The sequence below is a fragment of the Dendrobates tinctorius genome, unplaced genomic scaffold (genome assembly GCF_039654945.1).
Source record: "Dendrobates tinctorius isolate UK_male_01 unplaced genomic scaffold, ASM3965494v1 ptg000167l, whole genome shotgun sequence".
Taxonomy (NCBI): Eukaryota; Metazoa; Chordata; class Amphibia; order Anura; family Dendrobatidae; genus Dendrobates; species Dendrobates tinctorius.
In genome coordinates, this window is record NW_027361834.1 from 3,271,703 (window position 1) to 3,299,388 (window position 27,686).

Here is a 27,686-nt window from a genome sequence, read left to right on the forward strand (position 1 = left end):
AGGGACCGGGGTCCCCAGTTTGCTTCTCGGTTCTGGAGAGAGCTCTGTTCTCTGCTCGGCATTGAGCTAAATCTCTCTTCGGCCTATCATCCTGTAATGTATAATAATTAGATCTGTCTCTTTAAGCAAGCCAGACTTATGGGACTTGGGGGGTGGAGACAAGAGGGATGAGAAGGGAAGTTTCAGTTTCACTTCTGGGTAGCATGGGAATGCAACTGTTATGCTGTGTGCTGGAGGACGAAGAATAAAACATATCTAAAGTTTAATACCTTGAGTTCTTCATAACGTGTGGATATTACAACTGGCGACGAGGATGGGATATAATCACCTACTGCTATGAGTACAGACTATATTTTACCGCTTCACACGCCAGCACCACTGAGAGACTCTATCATGGCTGACTACTTGCACACATTCCCACAATTTGATATGACTGATGTCATTAATCTCTCCCATAACTGGAGAAAATGGCTAAACAGATTTGAGAATTTCCTAGAAGCCATGGACATAAAGGAGGAGAAAAGAAAGAGAGCTTTGCTCCTGCATTGTGCAGGCACAGGAGTCTATGACATATACAGTATGTTACCTGCAGCAGAAACAGACACATACAGCAACTGCACTAAACCTCTCACTGGCTACTTCAACCCCAAACAGAATATCAGATATGAAAGATATAAATTCAGGATTGCCAAGCAGCTTCCAGAAGAGTCCATAGACACTTATGTCACACGGCTGAAAGAGTTAGCACATGGATGTGCCTTTACAGATGTAGATGATGAAATCCTAACTCAAATAATTGTCACCTGCTCGTCTAATAACCTAAGGCGTAAGGCTCTGCAGCAGGATATCTCTCTACATGATTTGCTCAAAATGGCCCGTGCTATAGAAATAGCAGATTATCAGGCTACCGTAATGGAGAATGGGGATAAATTACATGTGCATAATCTCAAACAGAAAAATTTACCAGACAAACAAGCCCAGAAACAGAAGAAATGTTATAGATGTGGACAGGATTTCCCTCACCACCAGAACAAATGTCCAGCTATGGGACAAACCTGCAGTAAATGTGGAAAAGGGAATCATTTTGCAGCTGTTTGCAAATCAGCGCACTACAAGCCTCCGCTGCCTATGACAAAATCTGCAGATGTAAAAGTGATAAATCAGGACACAGAAGAAATGTCTGCGACTGAGAACTATGTGTTCACTACCTCTGTCACTGGTTCAGTACAGTCTCCCTGTGTTACACTCTCAATCTGCAACACTGACATTACCTTTACAATAGATACAGGAGCTTCAGTGGATATCATAGATGGCACTACATATGAACAATTGAAAACAAGGCCAGTCTTACAACAAGTCCAGACTAAAATCTTTCCTTATGGATCTAAAACACCTCTAGCTATAATGGGACAATTTGATGCTGAAATTAGATATAAAGAAAACAGGCAGAAAACCACTTTCCACACATTACAAGGATCGGGAGGCTGTCTTCTCAGCTATCACACTGCCTTGGAGCTAGGGCTCATCCAGATTATTCATACCATAACTGACCCTGCGGATATGGATGTACAAACTATGGTGAACAGCTTTCCCTCCCTATTTAGTGGTTTGGGAAAACTAAAGGACTCTCAAGTACACCTTCATGTGGATGACAATGTTCGTCCAGTAGCCCAGCCTCACAGGCGTATTCCATTTCACCTGAGACAGAAGGTAGAAAAGGAACTCCAATTGCTCATGGATGAGGACGTTATTGAAACTGTTACTGGTCCCACTCCGTGGGTCTCTCCACTTGTGGTAGTTCCAAAACCAAAGACTCCTGATCAAGTGAGACTGTGTGTTGACATGCACCTGCCCAACACCGCTATCCAGAGGGAAAGACATATCTCACCTACGATTGATGACATTATTCATTTATTAAATGGAGCCACCGTCTTCTCAAAGCTCGACCTCAATAAGGGATATCATCAATTAGAACTGAGTCCAGAGTCCCGATATTTGACCACATTTTCCACCCATGTGGGCCTCAGAAGATACAAAAGATTGACTTTTGGAGTCTGCTCAGCAGCAGAAATTTTTCAGGATGCAATAAGGAGTGTCATTCAACACATCCCAAATGCCTTTAATTACAGTGATGACATATTGGTTTTTGGTAAAACTCAAGCTGAGCATAATCGTGCTCTATATGCTATCTTCGAATGTCTGCTTTCTGCTGGACTCACTTTAAACAAAGAGAAGTGCGAGTTTGACAAGGGTTCATTAGAATTCTATGGTCACATCTTCTCGGTAAAAGGAGTACAACCAGACCCCAAGAAAGTGGAAGCTATCAGAACAGCCTCAATTCCACAGGATGCCAGTGAAGTGCGTTCTTTCCTTGGAATGGCAAGTTACTGTGCTAGATATATTCCGAATTTTTCAGCAATCCACTACGGGAACTTACAAAACAAAGTTGTATTTTTCAATGGTCTCAAGACTGTCAGGCCTCTTTTGAAACAATTAAAAATGAACTCTGCTCGACAACCACTATGGCTTATTTTGATCAAGCTCTTCGAACTGAACTGATTGTGGATGCCAGTCCCGTGGGACTGGGTGCTATTCTAGCGCAGTACAAGGATAACAATCAAAATCCTCACATCATTTCTTATGCAAGTAAGAGTTTAACAAACACTGAAAGAAAATATTCTCAACCTGAAAAAGAAAGCTTGGCAGTTGTCTGGGGATGTGAACACTTTCACTTATTTCTCTATGGAGCTCCCTTCACCATTGTCACAGATCATCAAGCACTTCTTACAATTTTTGGAAATCCCAGAGCTAAAATGCCTGCACGAATTGAACGATGGGGCCTACGTCTACAGGACTACAACTATAAAATTGTTCACAAACCTGGAAAATACAGCAATCCGGCTGATTATCTTTCAAGACATCCTACTAATGATGATATACCTGTGCATTCCTCCATTGAAGAATACCTACGTTTTGTTACAGATCATGCCGTGCCAAAAGCACTTTCTCTTGATCAATTTATAAATGAAACAACAAAAGACAAGACACTCTGTGCCCTAATACAAATCATCCAAAATCGAAGGTGGCATGAAATTCAAAAGGAAAAATTTCCTGATTCTGAGATTGATCTGAAGGAGTTAAAACTATTCTCAAACGTACGTGAGGAATTATCAGTCACTGAAGAACACCTCATTCTTCGAGGTACCAAACTAGTTGTACCTAAGACTTTGCGTAACTTAGTCATACAGATAGCACATGAAGGTCATTTAGGAATTGTTGGCACAAAGAAGTTACTCAGAGAAAAAGTGTGGTTCCCAAATATGGATCACTTGGTGGAAGAAAAGATTAGACGCTGTTCTACTTGTCAATTAATCACTCCATCATCAACCTTAGAGCCATTACAAATGTCTCCGTTACCCACTGCTGTCTGTGAGGAAGTGGCAGTCGATATATATGGACCATTGCCAAATGGCCAATACATTCTCATAACAATTGATGAATATTCTCGATACCCTGTCATTTCATTTATCTCTTCAACATCTGCTAATAATGTTATACCAGAGCTGGACGACATTTTCTCGGCATATGGTATTCCAAGAGTGGTCAAAACAGACAATGGACCTCCATTCAATGGACATGTGTTTACACAATTTTCTGAATACTTGGGATTCAATCACAGGAAAATCACACCTTGCTGGCCGCAAGCCAATGGAATTGTGGAACGTTTTATGCGCACTCTGGGGAAGCGTATCAAGGCAGCGAGTCTGGAGCACATCCCACTGAAACAGTCATTATACAAATTCATGCGTAATTACCGCAATACGCCACACTCCACTACTAATGCTGCTCCAGCTCATTTAATGTTCAGCAGAACCCTGCGTATACGTCTCCCTGATGTGACCAGCCATCCCCGACCGAGTGACTCCTCAGTGAGATCCACAGATTTCTCCAACAAACAAGCCATGAAACGTTATGCAGACAGAAGGCGAAGGACACAGTCAAGTGCCATCGAAAGAGGGGATGTCGTGGTGATACGTCAAAGACCAACCAACAAGACCTCACCTGTATATGGTCCTACAAAATATTATGTTACTAAAAGGAAAGGCAGCATGATCACAGCTGAACGAGATGGACACTCCATAACGCGAAATTCTTCATATTTTAAAGTCATACCGCAGAATGATGACAATGAACTCTCTTTGGTGGAAGATTTGGTATCCGATGGTGGAGAGGACCAACAAGAGGTAGCTGGTCCATCAATAATGAACCCTCTCAATGAGCCCAGACGTTATCCTACACGAGAGAGAAGAGCTCCATCGAGGCTTATTGAAGAAGTGTAATTACAGTTTTGTTTTGTTTTTTTTTTGTTTGTTTCTCTGGTTTTGGAATTGAACAAATAAGACAAAACGGACATATGATTTCTTTGGACGTTTTCATGTTGTTGCATTTATCAGTAATATGGGTTATTTATAAAAAAAAAATAAAAGGGGATGATGTAATGTATAATAATTAGATCTGTCTCTTTAAGCAAGCCAGACTTATGGGACTTGGGGGGTGGAGACAAGAGGGATGAGAAGGGAAGTTTCAGTTTCACTTCTGGGTAGCATGGGAATGCAACTGTTATGCTGTGTGCTGGAGGACGAAGAATAAAACATATCTAAAGTTTAATACCTTGAATTCTTCATAACGTGTGGATATTACACATCCCGAGACGAATGGGTTGGTGGAGAGAGCCAACCAGACCCTGTTGACATATCTGCGACATTTTGTCTCGGCTAGGCAGGATGATTGGGCATCCTTACTGCCGTGGGCGGAGTTCGCCTTGAACAATGCGGTAGCCGATTCCACCGGTCAGACCCCATTTCTCTTAAATTACGGTCAGCATCCGCGCGTCCCCGTGCCTATGCCCGTGTCATCCACCGACTCTAGGGTGGCAGACTGGGCAGTGGAAGCACGTGACATTTGGGACCGCACGAAGGATGCTATCCGGGCCTCCAAGGAGAGAATGAGGTCCTCCGCTGATACCCGCCGGCGCCCTGCTCTGACCTTTGCCCCTGGCGACTTAGTGTGGCTCTCTGCCCGTAACATCAGGCTGCGGGTGGAATCCGCTAAGTTCGCACCACGCTACATCGGCCCTTTCAAGGTCCTCGAGCAGATTAATCCTGTGGTCTACCGTCTAGCCCTTCCACCACACTTGGCTATCTCGGACACGTTTCATGTGTCTCTCCTCAAGCCAGTTCACATGTCCCGGTTTTCTGAGCCAGCTGCCAGAACATCAGATCTGTCGTCTGACGAGTTTGAGGTCAATGCCATCGTGGGATGCAAGGTGATGCGGGGCATAAAGTTTTACTTGGTGGATTGGAAGGGTCATGGTCCAGAGGCCCGGACCTGGGAGCCGGTGGAGAATATCCACGCTCCTCTTCTCATTGCAGAGTTTGAGCGGAGCGAGGCTCAGAGAGGAGAGGGCCCTAGGAGGGGGGGTAATGTTAGGCGTCGGATTTCCTGCGCTGCACAGCGGGAATCCCGAGCCTTGCCTCCGACGGTCTCCCATTCCTCCCCAGCCGCAGAGGAGCTTGCTCAGCAAACTCGTCAATCCCGGCGCTCTGTCCAGACCACCTCCGTGGGTTTGCTTGCTGCTGCCACCCCTGGTTCAGCTTTGGCAATGCATGCTGCTCAGCAGCAAGATCCTCCAGGGACTAAGTCCTCATGTCGAGCCACTGAGCATGCCTGTGGAGTGATCTCCCATTGGAGATCAAAGGTCATGTGCTCAGGTCCTGCTCGTGTTCGGATTGGCCCATCCGAGAAGCAAGGAGGATCACGGACGCCTGCGGCTATAAAAGGTTCGCATGGCCGCTCGGCCATGCGCTAAGATAGACTCAAATAGTTTGGTGTGTATGATGATGGATGCATGTATCTGGTGTCTGACTCATTATGAAACCCCTACCCTTTGATACGTCTGTTGTTAGGGTTTAGAGACTGAGTCAGCGCCTGCTAGTGGCTAGCCTGTAGGCCACAGTGCATACCGGCCGTCTGCACACTTGCACACGCCATTTATTTGATCCCTGTTGGTATCGCAGTCGCGGTGCCGGGCGCTAGCGGTCTAGAGGGACTTCAGTCCTGCTGTCTAAGGGCTGAGTTCTGTGACGTTACGCTAGCGCTTACTCTGCCGAGCTCTGTGAGCGAAAACAGGCTACGGCATCTATTATTTGCGGTAGTGCGGCTCTAAGCCATAAGAGTTCGCCTCGGTACACCTTGGGTGAGGTTAACCCCGTGTGTGCCGCTATTGCACCGCCATATCGCATCCACCATTACCGAGCAGCAGTTAACACCTCTGCACGGTGGACCTCGGGCTGTGAACGCACCTAAACACCATTTTATTATTTGGTGTGTTCCGCCAGCCCTTAACACTCGTCGTGGGACAGTATTTATACCTACTTGGTGGACAGGTAAGGAATGTTGTTGCTTTTTTATTTTTATTTTCTTCCAGGAGACGAGGGCCTCAGTGGAATAGTCGATGCAGTAAATATGGTTTATTAAGATCTGTTAAAGGAGTCTGTGTCATTAATTCAATTAAAAGACTTTATTCTGGCTGTGTCTTTATTTACCATGTAACTATAGGATTAGTAATGGATAGGTGTCTTATAGACACCTCTCCATTAGTTATCTGTGGGCTTGATGTCACCTGACAATACAAAGGTGACATCAACCCCAGAAATAATTTTAGGCTGGTGAGGACCAAATCCATGGGCCTAGCCAGCCTGAGAATACAAGGCCACAGCTGTCTGCTTTTTCCTTCTCTGGTTAACAAAAATAGGGGGACCCCACGCTATTTTTTTTGGAGGGGATCCCACTATTTTTGCTAACTATCCAAAGTAAGCAGATTGCTGCAGCCTGGTATTATCAGGCTGTTAAGGTTCATGGATATTGGATCCTAGCCTGAAATACCAGCCCCAGTAGTCTGCTTTACTCTGGCTGGTTAACAAATAAAGGAGGACCCCACTCTATTTTTTATTAATTATTTATTAAAAAGGAGGGGACCTCTCTCTGTGCTTTCCTTCACATCCTGTGTCATGTACTTCCGGCTGAGTCACAAGATTCACCATTATGTAAATTAGTACACATGCGGAGTAAGCTGCGTTCCCACTCTTAATAATCATGTGATTAGGAAGATGATGAAAGTGTATGGGTAATTTACGCAGAGGAGACTGCGCGTTTCTGCTTCATAAATAGACATGCTGTGGTCTGGAAAGACGCACCACATGTTAAGCGTCTGTGGGTGAGCTGCGGGCATCGGTTCATGCACAGTGGACATGGGATTTCTTGAAATCCCATCCACTATGCTGTAACAGCTGGACGCTGCAGGTTGGACATTGCGGATGTACACAGCGTCCAACTCGCAGGGTTTACTGACAGTGTGCAGATACTCCCAATATATCTGAAAAACAGGAAATCACTTTTTTTTTCCTTCCCAGAAACCAACTTTCAATTAGCTTTATTTCAAGTGACAAAAAAAGCATCAAAAATGGATGCAGAAAAACGCATAAAAAACGTGTGTAAAAAAAAGGCATCAAAAGCGCAGGTGACCTGCCAGTGACCTCAGAGGCAGATTTGGTGCAGATTTCCACTTCAAATCCTGGACAAATACTGAGCCATTCCTGATCATGTGCACATACCCAAAACTCATTTGATGAATCCCTTTATCTTTGTAAATATTTTACTGACTATTTTGCAAATCATAAAGGGTTTTGTAGAATTCTTACTACCACAGGGTGATTTTCAGTACTCCACTGACAGTACTTAATAGTAAAATTCTAGCCATGATCCTTTTGAATAAATATGGATAAATGTGACATTCTTACAGATAAATCGCCTTTCTTACAAATGCTTTGGAACGTTAGTTTATGGGACACTGTCATGCACGGCGGTATGATGTCGACTAGGAAGAATGTGGAAAGTTTTCTATTTAGAATTGGTATACAGCAATTTTCAAGAAGTACATGAAAGTAAATTATAGTCTGTACTTTTGCATTGCTTTATGCATGAAATAAAACAAACTTGTACAGGAAAATCCCTTACACGCCACTCCCAGCATTATACAGGAGAGGGACACATGATATAAATCAGTTATACTGTTACTGTGTTCTGTTACAGTCAGCGGAGTGCGGTTTCCGAGAACTGGATATCAAAGCCACCCTTTAACATTTCAGGATTATCAGCATCTAAATCAAATTTACTCTAAACACGCACCATCTGAAATTTGTACACCATTCATTAACATATATTTCCTATACTTACTGATGGGACCCCCACTGATTGCTAGAATAGGGGACCTCCAAAGCCTCACCAATCACAGTGAGCACATTTGGGTGTTCATGACATGTGCATTCCCAGACATTACTTCCAAAAACTCCTCCTCAGCTTGACTGTACAAGTGTCTCCTATTCTACAGATATTTTATGGCTATCACATATGGCGATTTTACATTGACTTCTACTGGATTCTAAGGGTGTGTGCACACGTTGCGGATTCTGCTGCAGATCCGCAGCGGATTTGGCCCTGCGCATCCACAGCAGTTTCTGCTGCGGTGTACAGTATCATTAGAACCTATGTAAATCAAAAACCGTAGTGCACACGTTGCGGAATTTTCCACGCGGATTTGCTGTGGTTTCAAAACAGCAGCATGTCAAGTCTTTGTGCGGATTCCGCAGCGGTTTAGCACCTGCTCCATGACAGGTGTCAAACCGCAGGGGAAAACCGCAGACAAATCCGCAGATAAACCGCAGGTCTTTTGACCTGTGGATTTACCTGCGGATTTAGACAAATCAGCGCGGAAAATTCCGCAGCAGAATTCGCAACGTGAGCACACACCCTAACTATTGCGAAAAGTTAGGCTATGTGCACACGGTGCGGATTCTGCTGTGGATCCGCAGCGTTTCAGGCTCTGCGGGTCTGCAGCAGATTTAGGTGAGTTGTACAGTACCATTGTTTTCAATGGTAAACTGAAAAACGTGTGGTGTAGTAACCACCGTGTCCGCTAGGGGGCGCTGTGTGGAGGTCCCAGGAGAAATGATGAATGGCAGAATATTGAATGGCTGTTAGGTGTCTCAAAGTGGGTGGCTTTGAGATGGAGACTTATGTATTTGTGATCAGCAAGGTCTTTGCTGAGATGCTGATTTAATATGAGAGGGAGAAGTCTTCAGGTAACTAGAGAGATGGGCGGGTTCTGGTTACCTACAAACCCACCCAGGGGTGTGTCTGAAAACGCCTGTATTAAAAGGCTCTGTGAGTGTGTGAAGGACCTGTGATGAGGTCATAGTCATGTGACCCGGTGGGCGTGGCTATAGACCATATAATGTGGCCAGGGTAGGTCACATGTGGTGAATGCAGGGACCTGGTTGGTCCAGAGAGGAAGGTCCCGTGCGCAGGAGTGTCTCCTGGCTAACAGGCTGTGTGTAATGGCTGCCAGAGCCTGAAAGTTCCCTGGAGGGAATGGATGCATGCAGCATGGAGGAACAGCCATGAGAGAACCCTGACATGGGTGAGATAATTAGGAAGGCTGAAGAGCCTGCGTATGCTGGACTTCTCTGACAGAGGGAAACTCTGTAATGGACGCTATGCTGGTAATGCTGTTAAGTGAACTGTCTGTTGCTGCTATGGTTTATGAGGCGTGAATAAACCGCATGGACTGTTTTGATTTGATGAAAATCCTGTGCCGGATGTGATTTTTTTTTGTGGCTGCAAGTGAGTATCCCCTACTAGATGACCGCGCTACCTCACAAACGCTGTGCACATGCTGCGGATTTTTCCGTGGGTTCAAATCTGCAACATGTCAATTCTTTGTGCGGATTCCGCTGCGGTTTTACACCTTCTCCATTGTAGAGGTGTGAAACCGCAGGGCTAAACCGCAGGCTAATCCGCAGGCAAACCGCAGGTCTTTTGACCTGAGAATTTACCTGCAGATTTTTCCAAAAACTACGTGTGCACATAGCCTTACATTGAGTACATCTGACGGTGGCCACACACTGTGGACATGGTGTACAGAGCCGAAACAAGAGATCTGTACACTGAATAGTAGCTAATCTGGGATGCTGTACATAAGCTCCTATTAAAGTGAATAGGAGATGAGCTGCAGTACCCAAAAACAGCCACCACATAGTGTATGGAGCTGTGCGCCTCTGGCTGTGTTCACGGTTTACATTCACGAGCTGCAAACAGAGATCTGGGTGTTCGTTTTCCCACCAATCTGATATTGATAACCCAAAACTTTAAATCAATACACCACAACTGTGGTTGGATTGCACAACTAAAAAATGTTTAGTTGATCTTGCATACACTATCTGGCGCCTTAAAAGGAGTTTGTTAGGGCAAAAATCCCTTTAAAAAACTCTATTTAAAGGGCCATAAACCTTAAAAGAGTCATACAAAATTGCAATAAAGTTTTTTTCCCCAGGAACATATCCACTCCTGTGCATAGGCTGTATCTATGTAGTACTACAGCTCATTCCTAGTCAAGTGGGTTGAGTTGCAGAACAAGACATAGTCTGTTTCTAGGAAAGACTGACTTTGTTTTCTAATATTGTACAAAGTTATCTCATACAAACTATGAAATATTCAGTAGTTAAAGGGAACCTGTCAGCAGGATTGTGCTCAGGAACCTACAGACAATGTAAGGCTATCGCCGTTATACTGATTAGGGCTCATACTCACTTGCGAGAGACTCGCATTGTTCTCGTGTGAGTCTCTCGCATGAAAACCTGGGACTGCCGCCCACACTCAGACCGGAGCATGCGGCTAAATGTATTTCTATGCAGCCACACGCTCTGGTCCCAGTGCCGGCGGCAGTGACTGGTTTTCATGCGAGAGACTCACACGAGAATCGTGCGAGTCTCTCGCAAGTGAGTATGAGCCCTAACAATGATACCTGGGTGGATGAAATCCGTCTTGTGGTTGCTGTGTAGTCTTTATTTTCAGTTTTGAGTTAATGATATGCTCGTGCTCCAGCGCGGCCTGTGGGGGTCTTCATGTGGTGCTCTGATTAGGTATTCACCAGTATTGATCCCTCAATGACCTGCCCCATAGTTTACATAATGAATATTTATATCTATAGCTTGGATAAAAAAAACCCACAACATCTTCTGTAGGCGCTGGCCCGGCGGTCGCACCTGTGCTGCAGCATAATCGCATATGTAACGTGCATATAGTTAATTTGCTTGCTGTAATCCTGATATTAAAAAAAAAAAAGTCAGTTTGAAAATGGCGCTTGCCAAGCCTGCGCACTAGCGGCTATTGGTGTATATAGAGGTGATCCGATAGCTGCTACGAAAAAAGTGGTTTGGTACCGTGTTAGCCAGTAGAAAAAAATATATAAAGTGCTCTCAGTGAGAGAAACAAAATAGGAATCTTGTGGGTATGATACCTTTTAATGGCTAACAAATAATAGTGAATGTTGTTACAAAGCAAGCTTTCGGGACTGTTTATGTCCCTTCATCAGGCTGATGTGATAGCTGCTACTGCGCAGTTGGCGCCATCTTGCTAGAGAGAAACAAAATTCCTCATTCAAGTTGGCATTGCCAACGCAGGAGCCATTTTTTATGAAGATCCGGATTACATAAAACAAATTAACTATATGCACATTACATACTGTATGTGATCATACTGTTCTTGCCTGCAGAAGGTTTTTTTTCCAAGCTATAAATAATATTCATTATGTAAACTAGGGGGCAGGTCACTAAGGGATCAGCGATCTGTCAGAAGCCATACACATGAATACCTAATCAGAGCACCACATGAAGGCCGCCCCGCAACACGAGGATATTATTAACTGTGGTTAACTAGGTTACTGTGCACAATCCTGCTGACAGGTTCCCTTTAATGAATGGCAGCATGGAGGATCTTCTGATGTACACCTCCAATCTAGGCTTAGATTGGCTCACAAGAGTACAGGAGAATCATCCGGAGGGCCACTGTGCAGGAGTGGGACACCACCCTTTTATATGAGCAGTACCTGGCACAGTACCCTTGATTCACTATGTACAGACAAAGGCAGCATCTTTTTTATTCAACAATCATTTTATTGCTTTACAAATTTGTGAATGAGGATAAAGTCATATTTGCAAGTAGCTTATGTAGTGCAGCGGGGTTGGTGCAGTGGACAGATAGGCAGGGACCACAGAAAGTTCAACACAAATGGTGTCTTTATTTTCAGAACTCGCACAAAGGAGTGATGTCCTCCGGATCACAGCCGGGTTTCCACAAAGTCACAAACAGTCCAAAACTCAAAACCCGTTGCCGTGGACAATGACACCGCCATGTCTTTTGGGTGCATCACCCGCCTGGAAGTCCCTGGTTCTGTGATAGCTCCACACAGGCCTGGGTGGCACAGAGCCACCTGCTCTGCAACTTCCAAACTCCAACACTTATACATCCAAGGCAAAACTGACAGATTTTAAATGGAATCGTGGCCAAAGAGTCACTTCCAAAACCCGGAGTGGAGAGAGGAATTCACCCCACTACCAAACCTGCAAATACCTCTAAAAATAAAAGCCCTTACTGGGTTTTCCTAAAAATCTGACTGAGACACTACTTGGACCCAATCCACTCTTTCTTTTATTTTGCCTTGTAACTCACAGGCGTCCTGCTGTGAACACAAGGCACTACAGAGGGTTTAATAGGACTCCATCTATATCCTGGGTGACACATATTGAACCTTGCATATGACCCCCCTCACTGCTTCACACTGAATAGTGGGACCCTGAAGTTGATGTTACTGGTGGGCCCCTGGCACCCAATTCTCACACTGCTCTATTCCAAGTCTCCAGTGCATATCATAGTATAGCCATCAAGTCATATAAACCATTCATAGTTTCCATTTAAAATGTATAAAGTAGTTGGCAGCATCTGGCTCAGTGGTTAGCACTGCTGCTTTGCAGCGCTGGGGTCCTGGGTTCAAATCCCACTAAGGACAACATCTGCAAAGAGTATGTTCTCTGCATGGTTGCATGGGTTTTCTCTGGGTACCCCAATATCTTAAAACTCTGTCCATATATTGTACATACAGTTTAGCAATAACAAGATCCTTGAGAAGACAATAGAAGAATCACTTGTAGCAACATCCTGTACATGGCCATAACTAGTAGATGTCCATTCAAGTCACACGAAGTGGACAACTGAACATCCATCTGCATCAGCTAAGATAATCAAGTGGATTTATGAATTCATGGTTTTCATTTGGCATATTTGGCCCGGCAAGAAGAACCTTGATTTCCATGCACAATTTTTGCATGAAAAAAAACAACAATCATAAATGTGAAAAAAATCCCACAAGAACAAATCGAACTGTAGTGAATTTCATATTTTTTTTATTTAATCCCAGTCAATATTTCACATTATTGTTTTTTTTTCCCACAAATAAAACACAACGGGTAAGACATGGGTAAGTGCGTTTTGGGGTATTATTGGTTAGGAAACTGTTCATTACCATGAGCTGCAATAATTCTCTACAGACTTCACGACACTGGCAATCCCTTGGATAATAGATCACATGAACAGGAGCATGTGCAAACTTGAGCGTTTTGACATCCAGCAAAAAATGACAATTCTTCACCATTTAGTCATCAGTATGCCGTCCATGTGTCAGAGCTTTTCAGGCAATCAGCATGTCCCTTTGTACATCCATACAGCATCCATGTTTTTACAAGAACAATTTACTCTCTATATATAAAAATGAATGTGTGTGTATCACCAACCAATCACGAAGCATCTCTCATTTCCCCAGAGCTGGTTAAAGGAAGCTGAGCTGTGATTGGTTGCTATGAGCAAGTTTTCCCACTTGACAACACCTCAGCAGACACTGACATGGTAGGAGAAATCTAGCATCCCTGCGAACATAAGCTCCCAGCCATTGTCTGCCCTCAGAAAGGAGCAGTGAGTACATAACAGAAATGAATCCCCCTCCCTGCCCATATCCCCATCACACATCCTCCATCATATAGGCACATCTTCCCTCTTAAAGGGATCTCCTTTATGGAAGTCAGGGCAAATCCCTCATAGCTTTGATACTGACCCCAGGCCTCTCTTAAAGAGATCATTTGTATGGAAGTTAGGGCAAATCCATCCAGCTCTTTGATTTTGACCCGAGGCGTATCTTAAAGGGATCCCCGGTATAGAAGTTAGGACCGTTCCACTCAGCTCTGTGGTTCTGACCCCAGGGTCTCTTAAAGGGATCATTGGTATGGAAGTTAGGGCAAATCCACTCTGTGCTTTGGTACTGACCTCAGGCCTCTCTTATAGGGATCCCCGGTATGGAAGTCAGGGCAATTGCCTTCAAATGCACTGGTACTGACCCCAGGGTCTCTTAAAGGGATCTCCTGTATGGAAGTTAAATCCCTCAGCGCTCTGATTTTGACCCCAGGGTTCCATTAAAGGGATCATTGGTATGCAAGTCAAGGCAAATCCACTCAGTGCTCTGGTTCTGATCCCAGGCTCTCTTAAAGGGATCATTAGTATGGAAGTTAGGGCAAATCCACTCAGCACTCTTTCTGACCCAAGGCCCCTCTTAAAGGGATCCCCGGTATGGAAGTGAGGGCAAATCCACTATGCGCTTTGGTACTGACACCAGGCCTCTCTTAAAGGGATCTTCGGTATGAAAGTTAGGGTAAATCCCTCAGAGCTCTGATTCTCACCCCAGGCTTCTATTAAAGGGATTATTGGTATGGAAGTCAGGGCAAATCCACTCAGCGCTTTGGTTCTGACACCAGTCCTCTCCTAAAGGGATCCCCGGTATGGAAGTTTGGTCCGTTCCACTCAGCGCTCTGGTTTTGACCCCAGGCTGACGGGATGATGTGGGATATTAGGGGTAGTAGTCTGGTGGCTCTGGCTGACGGGATGATGTGGGATATTAGGGTTAGTAGTCCGGTGGCTCTGGCTGACGGCATGATGTGGGATTTTAGGGATAGTAGTCCTGTGGCTCTGGCTGATAGGATGATGTGGGATATTAGAGGTAGTAGTCCGGTGGCTCTGGCTGGCGGGATGATGTGGGATATTAGGGGTAGTAGTCCGGTGGCTCTGACTGACAGGATGATGTGGGATATTAGGGGTAGTAGTCCAGCGGATGTGACGGGATGATGTGGGATATTAGGGGTAGTAGTCCGGTGGCTCTGGCTGACGGGATGACGTGGGATATTAGGGGTAGTAGTCCGGTGGCTCTGGCTGATGGAATGATGTGTGATATTAGTGGTAGTTGTTCGGTGGCTCTGGCTGACGGGATGATGTGGGGTATTAGGGGTAGTAGACCGGTGGCTCTGGTTGACGGGATGATGTGGGATATTATAGTGAATGTGGCTATGCAGAGTGAGCGGGGCTATACACTCAGCTTTATATAGATATAATCATTATAATTTGTATTAACTAACCGTAGTTAGTTACTATGCCCGGGCAGCACCGGTCTCTTCAGCTAGTAAATAATAAAGGTGAAATACAGTTCCCTATCTTCATAATTGTAATGTATCCGGTAAAAACGCATAACATATGGATGGAAACACGTGATATGGTTTTTTTTTTTTTGGTTTTTTTTTTACTTATAATGGGTGAGTTTGATCTAGAATACAGATCACAGTAGCGCACGCTGTGATTTTTTTTTTTTTACGCAGACCTATCACATCACACCGCATTGGTCGGTGGTCAGATTGTGTGTTATCTATTTTGCATACGGACAACACACAGGTGTTTGACAGGTTCATCTGAACGAGCCCTAAAACTGCATGATTTACTTCTGAAGCTGAAAAAAGAACGCCAGGACTTTTGCTTTCATTCTGATGACAACATCAAAAAATATTCAAAAATGGTTACACGTGCAGAATAAATGTTTTTTATCAGTAAGTAATTGATTTTTTTTTTTGGTCTTCTGCTTAGATAAGTGCCTCAATAGACAAGGCAATTATGTTAAAAATATAGACTAAATTTGTGCAATCAATTCAACGCAACTTATTTTAAGTAATAAATAGCAAAGAACAGTAATTTCTGACTTCCCCTCATACGGGTTACATTATCAAATTCTGGGGGCCTATTTTTGTCTTCTATCAGTATCGTTCATCCATCACTCAGTTGAAGTGGATTGTTGTTACTGCATGAATGTATGAACATCTCACAGATGATTTAAGATTTCCTACTTGGTTGAAAGCAGATGCTCTGATTTACATCAAAAGCAGAATTAGGGTTGGGGCAAAAAAAAAAAACAACACAGCTCTACAGTTAGGTTACTTACACTCACATATTTAAATATCTACTGCTATTTTACTTAACTTAGGTTCATCTGATGGGCAATGCAATTACTAAATTGCAAAGCATTTTAATTGTTAAAAATTATGTTTTCTGCCAAAAAGAACATCACTCCAAAGCGCCGGCCACTTGGGTGTCTCTTCTGTCTAACTTACTGCCTGTTGTTAAGAGTAATCTGTGCTAGCAGCAGAGAAGAAGAGACTGATAATGGGAAATGCTGGCAGGTATTTGTAGAGCAGGAGAAAAGAGACAACCTGTCATACTGCATTCAGGCATAACAGATCGGTGGGCTTCTATTTGGGGACAGGCAAGCCGATGAACAATGAATGGGGGGGAGCCATGTTTTTACTTTGATTTTGGTATAAATGACTGGTACACATTTTGAGTACGCTCTTAATTGTCATGTGGAAGACACCTAGCAAAAGTTATTACAAAAGGTGAGGTCCCAACTTAGTTACACGGCCACTAAAACTCCTTCCTATAGGGTTTCCACTGGTGGATACCGACTAGGAGAAATCGTCCATAAAATATAATGGGTAAAACATTGGAGACGTTAGCAGCCGGGCCAACCTCTCCATTTGACACTTTGCATTGTTTTAATGATCAGCTTGAAAGACGTTCTACAAACCCCAATAGCAAACTACCTCCCTCAAAGAGAACGACATGGTTTGTGAATAGTGCCTCTGGAGGCACCACCGCTGCATCCATTGTCTGTGGGACTGACAAATATGGAGGAGTATCATCACTCTACCATCCCTACTAGTCCTCATTCTGACATCCGTTTTTCACATACGTATTCTATTCGTATTTTTCATGATCAGAATACGTCCCTATGTGAACAGCTCTATAGAATGATTTTTTGTGGACTGCAAAAAAAACAAAAAACAATGAGACATGCCAGTTGGAATTCTGAGTCATGGATCAAAGTCACTCATACAAGGCTCTGAAATTCATGGACAGCTTGCTGATGCCATCCATGTGCTGTATTTAATATTTAGAGTAGGAACAATTTTGCAATTTTTTTTTTTTTACTTGGCATACGAGAAAGTCACTGATGGTAAAAAAGACACATGGACATTGATGAAAATCTGTTCCAAGAACACTGATCAGTCTCTTCTTTTCAGAATGAGGCCTTAGTCCAATAGACCTTCAGTAAAGCAATTGTGTTAACCTGTGATCAAATCCAGGAACCCCTATCGTTTGAGAGGTAAGGATCCCAGATGGGGGTCAAACATACATTATTATTCATGGGCTAAACCCCCTAAGGATGAATTCACACCTGTCAGATTTGTTGCAGAAATTTCCGCGCAACTGAAAATCAGTCCCATTCAGATGAAAGCTACGTACAAATTCACACTGGTCAATGCTACTGTGCCTCTCCATTTCAGCAGTTTTATGGGCCTTTTCACCCCCATTTTAAAATTCCTGTGAGCAATCCTGCATCAATACCTTCTGACATACTGGCGAGATATCCCTGTACTAATGGACAGTCGATAAAAGTGACATAACTGATGTATGAATTATTAATCTACGTGTCTCCTGCTTTTATTACAAAATTCTAATAAAATTCCATTTATGTTGCTGTAATATGTGCCCCCCTCCTCTCAACATCCCACTACCTGCTGGCATGGCTGTCTCCTTATTGTAGCCCCCACCACAAAAAATGTCATAAACACAACTCGCATCCATCAATACCAATGTGAACAGTGATGTGGAGAATGCCAGCGGTCCCTGTCCTCGGGATGTGCGACTCTACTAACTGCGCGGAGACTTAATTAAGTATCTGTCCCCAGCTGCTCCAAGGATCTCCAAGCTGTGCCCCTCCAATCCAACCACTTCTGAAGATGGGAGTCCTTATGGAAAGTAATGATGGGCTAGACATGATGTTATTCCTGATGAACTTCTATAAGCTTATTTATTAATAACTTCTATGTATCGCAATTATTTTAGTGATACGTGAGATTTCATACAGCTGCACCACCAGTAGGATCAGGTTGTGGACCCAATGTAATAATGTCCATAAGATCACAACTTATCTGACCAAATACAAAGAATAAGTCAAAAAAATCCAGCTGCTCCTAAAGCGTCAGTATTCACATATGGGGTCACGTAGAACTCAATTGCCTTTTTAAACAGTGCGATCTTAACATCAATAAAAGAATTCATAGTAAACCCCATTATGAGGAATGAAGAACCCATAGTGAACCCCCTAATGTCAATCATAGCCAGAACTGAGTCCCCAGTGATCCAAAGGTAAAAGTCAGAATTCATAGATAATCCCATGTAAATCAAAGCTGTGATCCTAATGTAAAAAGTATAAATATACAATAAAGACAGAAATCATACGGAGTGTAAAATAAATGACACCCAAATGAAAATAAAGTCAGATTCCCATAGTGATCTCAATATCACATGAAGTCAGACCTCATAGAGACCCCAATATGAATTGAATGATCCCCCATATATAAAGGTCAATACTCATATACAGCCCCAATGTAAAATGAAGTCAGACCCCGTAGTGACCCCAATACAAAATAAAGGCAGAAGTTATAGAGCCCCCAATGTAAATGAATGACCCCAATGTAAAAGTGAAGTCGGAACTCATAGAGACCCCAATATAAATCAAGATGAGGAAACCATTGGGAGCCAAGTGTAAAAAGTCAGAATTTATAGTGACGCTCCTATGTGAAATGAATGACCCCCTACATGAAATTAAGCCCAAGCTGAGAGTGAGCCCACATGTGAAGTGAATGGCACCAATGTAACCCGATGGCAGACCCCACAGTGACACTCCTGCCTTCCATAACGACCCCTGACCCTGCAGTGACTCCCCGGGTGCTCGGACCCCACAGAGCCGCTGTTACCTCAGTGTCGGCTCCGCTCTCCGCACAGGTCACTGTCTCTCCGGCCGCCGGCAGGCACAGTCACATAGCAGGGGGCGCAGGAAAGTTTTGGGGTCCGCAGCGCAGAGTGTCGGGAGGGGCTGAGCTCCGGGCTTTACCGCTGCTGCTCTTCTGCTCTTCCTTCAGCGCTGAACTCATGAACAAAATATGTTGCTTTGCATGTTCAGTTCAACCACATCCTCTGCTGCCCGGGCTGTGCCCACTCCAGAGGCTGCGCCACACCAAGGACGAGCGGAGACAGCACTGCCTACTTATAGCAGCGGAGAGCAGGCAGCGAGAAGGAGCAGCCGGTACCGAGCCGGGACTGAGCTGTGCACGGAGCGGTCCCCACAGGCTGCAGCTCCCCTCTCCTCCAGGAAATCCTCCGCTGTCACTCTCTGGCGCCCCCTCCTCCTCACTGCTGCGCCTCTCACTCTCCTCAGGCTCCTGCTCCTATCAGTGCATGGTCCGGACCCCCAGCTTTCGCTAAACTAGGGGGGCTTCTATTTCATGGAAAGACAGCGCAGACATAGTTTGGCAACTTGCTGATAGTCTCTGTTCCTTTACACCTCAGAATTTCATGAGCTCTGCTTGCTGTGAATGGTGACATTCCTGTTTACATCCAGCAAACCTCAATCATGCTTTTATTATAATAGTATCCAATACAGGCGAGTGTCGCGGTCGGCCAGGGCCGTAGTCGTGGCTGAGATCATCGGTCCTTGTTGGCCCTGGCCTTCCAATACATGAAAATCACGCTTCACTGTCAGCTTACTTGCCTCTCCGTCCCCTGTGTCATCAGGGTCTGTTCTCCGTTCTTTATGGTCACCTCCGGCCGCTTCTGACTAAACAGAGACACAGTCCAGGTGCAACTCAAAATGTAAAACTTTACTTGCATCACTTCGCAGCACATCCAGATTCGTTACAACATCATTGACAGCTTGTACGCTACACGCTATTTCGGCTTTCTCTAAACTCCTTTCCCTGTTACACTGCACGTTCCCCTGGGTCAGACCGTTTCCAACGGCACTTCAGCGTCCTCCCTGGTCAGACTCACTGCATACGAGTGTTCCCTCAGCTGTTTCTCACCAGTTCTGAGGGCATCAGCCCAAGCAATGACCTGCCACATGGTGAGCGACCTGCCCTGCTGTGCCGCGGTGACTTCTCCTGTAGCCCAAATTCCTGTAGATGCTGTCACTTCTATATCTGAGGCTATGCTGTCCCACTGACTCTGGATGGCTGGTCTCCTCCTTGAACGTTGCGGGTCACTGAGTAGCTCGGGCATTTAGCCTGCCCGAGCACTTCGGACTACCTAGTCCTGACTGACTCTACCCAGGAACCCTGCCTGCCTTACACCCAGCTAACCCCTCCTACAGTTAACCATTTACAAATAAACTCTTATCCTACACTAAGCAGACCTATAATATCCTCATCTAGTGACATGTACACTATACTTTCCCTAATCATATACATACAGTTGTGGCCAAAAGTATTGACACCCCTGCAATTCTGTCAGATAATACTCAGTTTCTTCCTGAAAATGATTGCAAACACAACATTTTTGTTATTATTATCTTCATTTAATTTGTATTAAATGAAAAAACACAAAAAGAATTGTCCTAAATCCAAATTGGATATAATTCCACACCAAACATAAAAAAGAGGGTGGACAAAAGTATTGGCACTGTTCGAAAAATCATGTGATGCTTCTCTAATTTGTGTAATTAACAGCATCTGTAACTTACCTGTGGCACCTAACAGGTGTTGGCAATAACTAAATCACACTTGCAGCCAGTTGACATGGACTAAAGTTGACTCAACCTCTGTCCTGTGTCCTTGGGTGTACCACATAGAGCATGGAGAAAAGAAAGAAGACCAAAGAACTGTCTGAGGACTTGAGAAACCAAATTGTGAGGAAGCATGAGCAATCTCAAGGCTACAAGTCCATCATCAAAGACCAGAATGTTCCTGTGTCTACCGTGCGCAGTGTCATCAAGAAGTTTAAAAGCCCATGGCACTGTGGCTAACCTCCCTAGATTGGGACGGAAAAGAAAAATTGACAAGAGATTTCAACGCAAGATTGTGCGGATGTTGGATAAAGAACCTCGACTAACATCCAAACAAGTTCAAGCTGACCTGCAGTCCGAGGGTACAACAGTGTCAACCCGTACTATCTGTCGGCGTCTGAATGAAAAGGGACTGTATGGTAGGAGACCCAGGAAGACCCCACTTCTTTCCCCGAGACATAAAATAGCCAGGCTGGAGTTTGCCAAAACTTACCTGAAAAAGCCTAAAACGTTTTGGAAGAATGTTCTCTGGTCAGATGAGACAAAAGTAGAGCTTTTTGGGCAAAGGCATCAACATAGAGTTTACAGGAGAAAAAAAGAGGCATTCAAAGAAAAAAACACGGTCCCTACAGTCAAACATGGCGGAGGTTCCCTGATGTTTTGGGGTTGCTTTGCTGCTTCTGGCACTGGACTGGTTGACCGTGTGCATGGCATTATGAAGTTTGAAGACTACCAACAAATTTTGCAGCATAATGTAGGGCCCAGTGTGAGAAAGCTGGGTCTCCCTCAGAGGTCATGGGTCTTCAGCAGGACAATGACCCAAAACACACTTCAAAAAGCACTAGAAAATGGTTTGAGAGAAAGCACTGGAGACTTCCAAGGTGGCCAGCAATGAGTCCAGACCTGAATCCCATAGAACACCTGTGGAGAGATCTAAAAATGGCAGTTTGGAGAAGGCACTCTTCAAATATCAGGGACCTGGAGCAGTTTTCCAAAGAAGAATGGTCTAAAATTCCAGCAGAGCAATGTAAGAAACTCATTGACGGTTACCGGAAGCGGTTGGTCGCAGTTATTTTGGCTAAAGGTTGTGCAACCAAGTATTACGCTGAGGGTGCTAATACTTTTGTCTGGCCCATTTTTGGAGTTTTGTGTGAAATGATCAATGTTTTGCTTTTTGCTACATTCTCTTTTGTGTTTTTTCATTTAAGACAAATTAAACGAAGATAATAATACCAAAGAATTTGTGAATGCAATCATTTTAAGGAAGAAACTGAGTATTATCTGACACAATTGCAGGGGTGTCAATACTTTTGGCCACAACTGTATCTACATAGTAGATTTTGTACACATCATTACGAGCCAACAATATTTACACAATTATACAAATATTAGATGTGGTCCCAATGCTATCGCATCAGGAGGGCAGTGACATCACGATGGGGGCAGCTCTGTGGCGCTGGGGGTGGCGGCCCACCCTCCTCGGTGCAGTCACAGCCAGCAGGAAAGACGTGTTTTGCGGTCTGTGCTGGAGATGGAGAGCGGCGCCACCAAAGGGGGCCCGCACTCCATTTCCAGCACAGGTCGCAAGGCGCGGTCTTTCCTGCCGGCTGTGACTGCACGGAGGTGAGTGGGCAGGTGGTGGCGGGACCCGGCAGCGGCAGCGGGGGGGCCGGCGGTGGCGGTGGGGGGGTCTGGCGGCAGTGGGTCCTGGTGGTGGGTCCGGCGGCGGGGGGTCCAGGGGTGGCAGGTACTGGTGGCGGGTCAGGCGGCGGGTCCAGCGGCAGCGGCGGGTGGGTTCCAGCGGTTTCCCACTGGTGGTACTGTGGAAGGGTCTGGTAACACCAGCGGGTGCCATATTAGAATACCCATCATTTGGGTATTCCAATATGGCGGTCGGCGTACTTCCGGTGTGGTGAGGTGGATTGTGGGATTCGGGGACATCGAGACGGAAGTGGATGACGGACAATTTAAGGCAAGTATGTATATATATATATACACTAAACCGGGGCAAGTTTTCAAGTTCAGGACAATTTCTGTAACCTCCTTACACAACCATAGAGAAAAAATGATTTTGAGTTTTTTTTGGATTTAGGGCATTAAAGGGAACTTCTCACATCCCCAAGCACTATTCACCTTCAATTGTAGGGTTAATCTGCAGGCTGATAGCATTCCAGTGTTGTCCGGCCATCTTATTGACAGTGCGGGGACTGGGAGAAAATTAACTTTATTCCACCCAGGAACCGCCAGACTTCATTTACGTCCCGCAGGCACCGGAGCTCCTGTGATGATCGCGGCTCGGTACTGGGGGGCCGCTGACATCAGTGATTCTCTTCAGTAATATGTATGTCCTCGGACAAACGTTCAATTGAATTGTATTGCGGTGCATACACCAGCTCTCTGCACCGCAATACCAATACGAGTCACCTGCCAATCAGTAATCGGCAGCTGACATCAGCAGGCCGGCACGGGCAGCTTGTGACATCACTGTCATGTGCCCCACCCAGGCTGCGGAGGAGAAGAGGATGCTGTATGCGGAGGGAGCGGAGGTCAGGTGATAAGGATTTTGTTTAATGTGTATGTGAAGTGTAAGGAGGTCAAGGGCATTGCCCTGTAAATATTAACATTATTGTGTATTATCTGTGTGTTGTATGTATGCTGTGTGTGTGTTTGCGTCCACACATTAGTTAGTTAGTTGTAGTATTAGAAAAGGGCCACTAGATGGGGCACTGAGCTCAACTAGTGAGAAGACTGTTAGAAGGGTTAACTGAGAGGAGTGGCTAGACAGGAGAGAAAGGAGGTAGTTTTCCCTCCATGAGTCAGTTGAGCCGGGGGTAGCTGGACTGGCCAGAAGTGAACACAGCGAATGCCTACAGCAGTAGCCAGTACGTCGTGGTACTGGAGGTCCTGTAGTTAGAGACTGGGGACTGCAGGATTAAGGAGACGGAAGGAGTCTCAGTGGTCAAGTCAGCTAGCAAGGAAGAGCTGAAGTGACAACCCAAGCCAGTCTATTGAGTCCAGGCCGTGTCTGGAGTATTGCAAGCCAGTGGGAGAGCCCCCTGTGGGAGTAGCAGCTGGAGTACGGAGGCTTTGTGGAGAGTCTAGTGAGCTACGAACCTAGGACACGTCCAGGAGCAACAGTGCCATAAAGGGGTGAGCTGTAATGGATAAGACAGGTACCTTCGTGGGCTGATGTTGGGCTCTGGAAGAAGGGAAGTGTTCGGTGTTCATCCTGCTCCGTGTGACGTGTTAGCATGTCTGTGTGGTTCATACATGTGAAGTGAAGGAAGAAGTGATGTACTGCTGTAGATGAAGATGTATTGCTGTTACCGGGTAAAGAGTCCTGTAGCTATTGTGGATATGCGATGCCCTGAAGAGAATAAAGCTGAGTTGTTAAAGTTGTTTCCAGCCTCTGTCTGCAGTCAATTGGGTCCCAAAGTGGACAGCATACCGGAGATGAAACAGCCTCCAGCACATTGAGTACTGGAACGGCCGCAGCAGCTACCCCCCGGCAGCCGTATTACATTTGGCGTAGTCGGCAGGATCTTGCTGCCCAAAATGGTGGCGAGACCACAGCGGAGGAAGAAGACAGTCTGATAGTGACTGCAGCGGCCTATAAGATGCAAATTCAGTGATGGGCAAGTGAAGATGATAAAAATACCGATTGTGACTGAAAAAATGCTGGAAAATGAGACCCACAGACCGTTTTTGACCAAGGAAGAAGATCTGCAAAGTGTTCCTGTGAAACCTAAGATGGAGAATTCTGGTGCCAAAATGGACTGTTCTTGTCAACAAGCTGCGCTTCGTGGGCGTGAAAGCGTCTGGATGGCGCCAAATGTGAGCTGTCAGCAATGTCGGGTCCGCCCCTGGAAGGAGTGGTATGTGCAGCGCCCTTTCCCCCTGAATGCTGAGAAGTGGGTAGAGAGGCCGGAGAGAGTTCCACCCTGGAATGGGAGTGGCCCTGCAGAATGTGCGGAGTGGCGATGACGACGGGAGAAGGCTGGACGTGTCACCCAGAGCTGGGAGCAGCAGCTGCAGGAGTGCCGAGCTCTTACCCGGACCACAGTCCCGCTGCCCACGGAGACACTGACACCTGGCCTTGCTACACCGGAGAGACGCCCGCACTCACTGCAGGCCGCGACACCGGAAATTTCGCGAGATCTCACCCCGAGGAGCCTGAGGACGCTGTTCCTACAGGACGGCAGGAGGAAGAAGGACCACAGCATACTGCGGACGATCAGCCTGGTGGTGACGCTGCAGTGGAAGAGAGTACAGAGACAGAGGAGACCCTGGTTTCCCGCTGGCAGAAGTTTAAGGAGCAGCTGCGACCTGGCCTGAGCGGAGTTGCGGTGCAGACGGAGGTGAGTGCTGTTCAGCCTCCGCCATCAGTAGATCACACGGCCCCAGCATTGTCCCACTGCGGGGACACACGGCCTAAGGTCCGTCCTGCTGAGCACCCGCACTCCCGCCAGGTGCCTCCTGAGACCACGGAGCCTCCACTTTTTGGCCAGTCCTCCCCTGGAGGTACCGGTCCCCCGCCACCTGCGTGCCTGTCCATGTGGATCACGGACATCATAGCCAGGAAGAAGGCTAAGGAGAGGGAGATTTGGACCCTCTTGCACCATGGAGACTCTGCGGCTGCAGAGTCCTTTTTAGCCCGCGCCAGGGGCCGGGCAACAAGTGAAAAAATAGCGCAGAATGCGCACTGCTGAACTGATTTTGCTTAACCCTTTAAGTGCCTGTTGCACCATTTGGGACTGTTCCGTGTCCCCTCAGGGTAAAGGGAACCCTGCAACGCTCTTCTGGAGAGCCTATGAAGGTCTACGGGACCTTTTTTTTGTGAAAATGTTTTTCCCGGAGATGAAACAGCCTTCAGCACAGTGAGTACTGGAACGGCCGCAACAACTACCCCCCCCCCCGCGGCCATGGTATTACAGAAGCATGGCAGAATTGGTGTATAATGCAAGCCTGCAATGGTGGGGTCCTCACCCTGCTGTACCTGTCTGACACTATTAGTTTGTGCATTGTAATTTGTGTTTTGTATGTTACCCATCTCATGTACAGTACCATGGAATCAGTGTTGCTCTAAAAATAAATAATAATAATAATTACTATAAGATGGGGACATTACTACAAGATGGGGACCAGAGTGATCTATTTCAAGTGTTTATTTATGTTAATGTTGATGATTATGGCTTACAGCCAATGAAAACCCAAAAGTCATTATCTCAGTACATTAGAATACTTTATAACAAAAACTTGAAAAATGATTTTAAAATCCAAAATGTTGGCCTACTGAAATGTATGTTCAGTAAATGCACTCAATATTTGGTCGGGGCTCCTTTTGCATCAGTTACTGCATCAATGCGACGTGGCATGGAGGCGATCAGCCTGAGGTGTTATGGAAGCCCAGGTTGCTTTAATAGCAGCCTTCAGCTCATCTGCATTGTTGGGTCTGGTGTCTCTCATCTTCCTCTTGACAACAGATTGTATATGGGGTTAAGGTCAGACGAGTTTGCTGGCCAATCAAGCACAGTGATACTGTTGTTTTTAAACCAGGTATTGGTACTTTTGGCAGGGTGGACAGGTGCTAAGTCCTGCTGGAGAATGAAATTTCCATCTCCAAATTTGTCAGCAGAGAGAAGCAAGAAGTGCTTTAAAATTTCCTTTGGTCTTGATAAAACACAGTGGACCTACACCAGCAGATGACATGGCTCCCCACACTATCACTGATTGTGGAAACTTTACACTAGACCTCAAGCAGCTTGGATTGTGGTCTCTCCACTTTTCCTCCAGACTCTGGGACCTTGATTTCCAAATGAAATGCAAAATTTATTTTCCTTGTGGAGCGTGGCAATGCTGCCTTCTGGACATCTGTCAAGTCAGCAGTCTTCCCCATGATTGTGGAGCCTACTGAAACAGAATAAGGGACCTTTTTAAACGCTTAGGAAGCCTTTGCAGGTGTTTTGTTAATTATTCTAATTTACTGAGATAATGACTTGAGTTTTCATTGTTTTAAAAAAATGTTTTACCTCAAATAATTTTTTGTGTTCCCGTGATGTAATGTCTTTGCTTTCTCCCCTGCCCAGAAGATGTGGTATGATCAGACCATGTTCCTGTACGGTCAGACACAGCCATTACACAGTACACAGTAGGGGCACATTTATAAGATTATCTCAGCAGAGGAACAATTTTTTAAACACATCCAATTGTGGAAATTATTATTCCAAGATCTGCCATTGCGTTACCTTAGGGTGCCAACCTCCATGGTCAGACAAAAACAGAGCAGGGTCAGAGAAGGGCTTTTCCTAGTCTAAACAGGGACTTGTCAGGTTCAGGTATTTGTCTTCCTGGTTTGTACGTTATCTGTGTGAATGTGCTTTGGCAGTCATAACATTATCACCAACACACTCCATTTGTTGTGTCAAGAAGTTATCATGGACGCTATAACCGCGCATTTGGGGACCTTCTCTTTGGAAATGGCAGACATCGAGCAGCTTGCATTTTCCACCGCTCCACAGGTTCTACTCCACTCTTACCAGTCAACTGAGCCTAAGGTAAAATGACAGGACTATTTTGACGGGAACTGAAGTAAGTTTTCCATTTTTTTTTCCTTCATGTAAATTATATTTTCGTCTCTGTCCAACCTGGTTGGGAGAGAGTCAACGAGTGGGAATTGTTTTGTTGTTTCATGGAGACTCTCAGGATTTGGCATTTTCTTCGCCTGAGGACTCGTCAGTGTTTTTCC

General features: G+C 45.3%; 1 protein-coding gene across 1 annotated transcript in view; it reads right to left on the reverse strand.

Annotated features, from left to right (window-relative positions):
• The window catches only part of RFTN1 (raftlin, lipid raft linker 1), a 480,896-nt gene extending 460,806 nt beyond the window's left edge, over positions 1-20,090 (reverse strand). The window contains exon 1 of the mRNA XM_073550730.1: positions 19,140-20,090. The gene's annotated coding sequence lies outside the window, so the exon portion shown is untranslated. The remainder of the gene's footprint in view (positions 1-19,139) is intronic.
• Between the last annotated feature and the right edge of the window lie 7,596 nt (positions 20,091-27,686).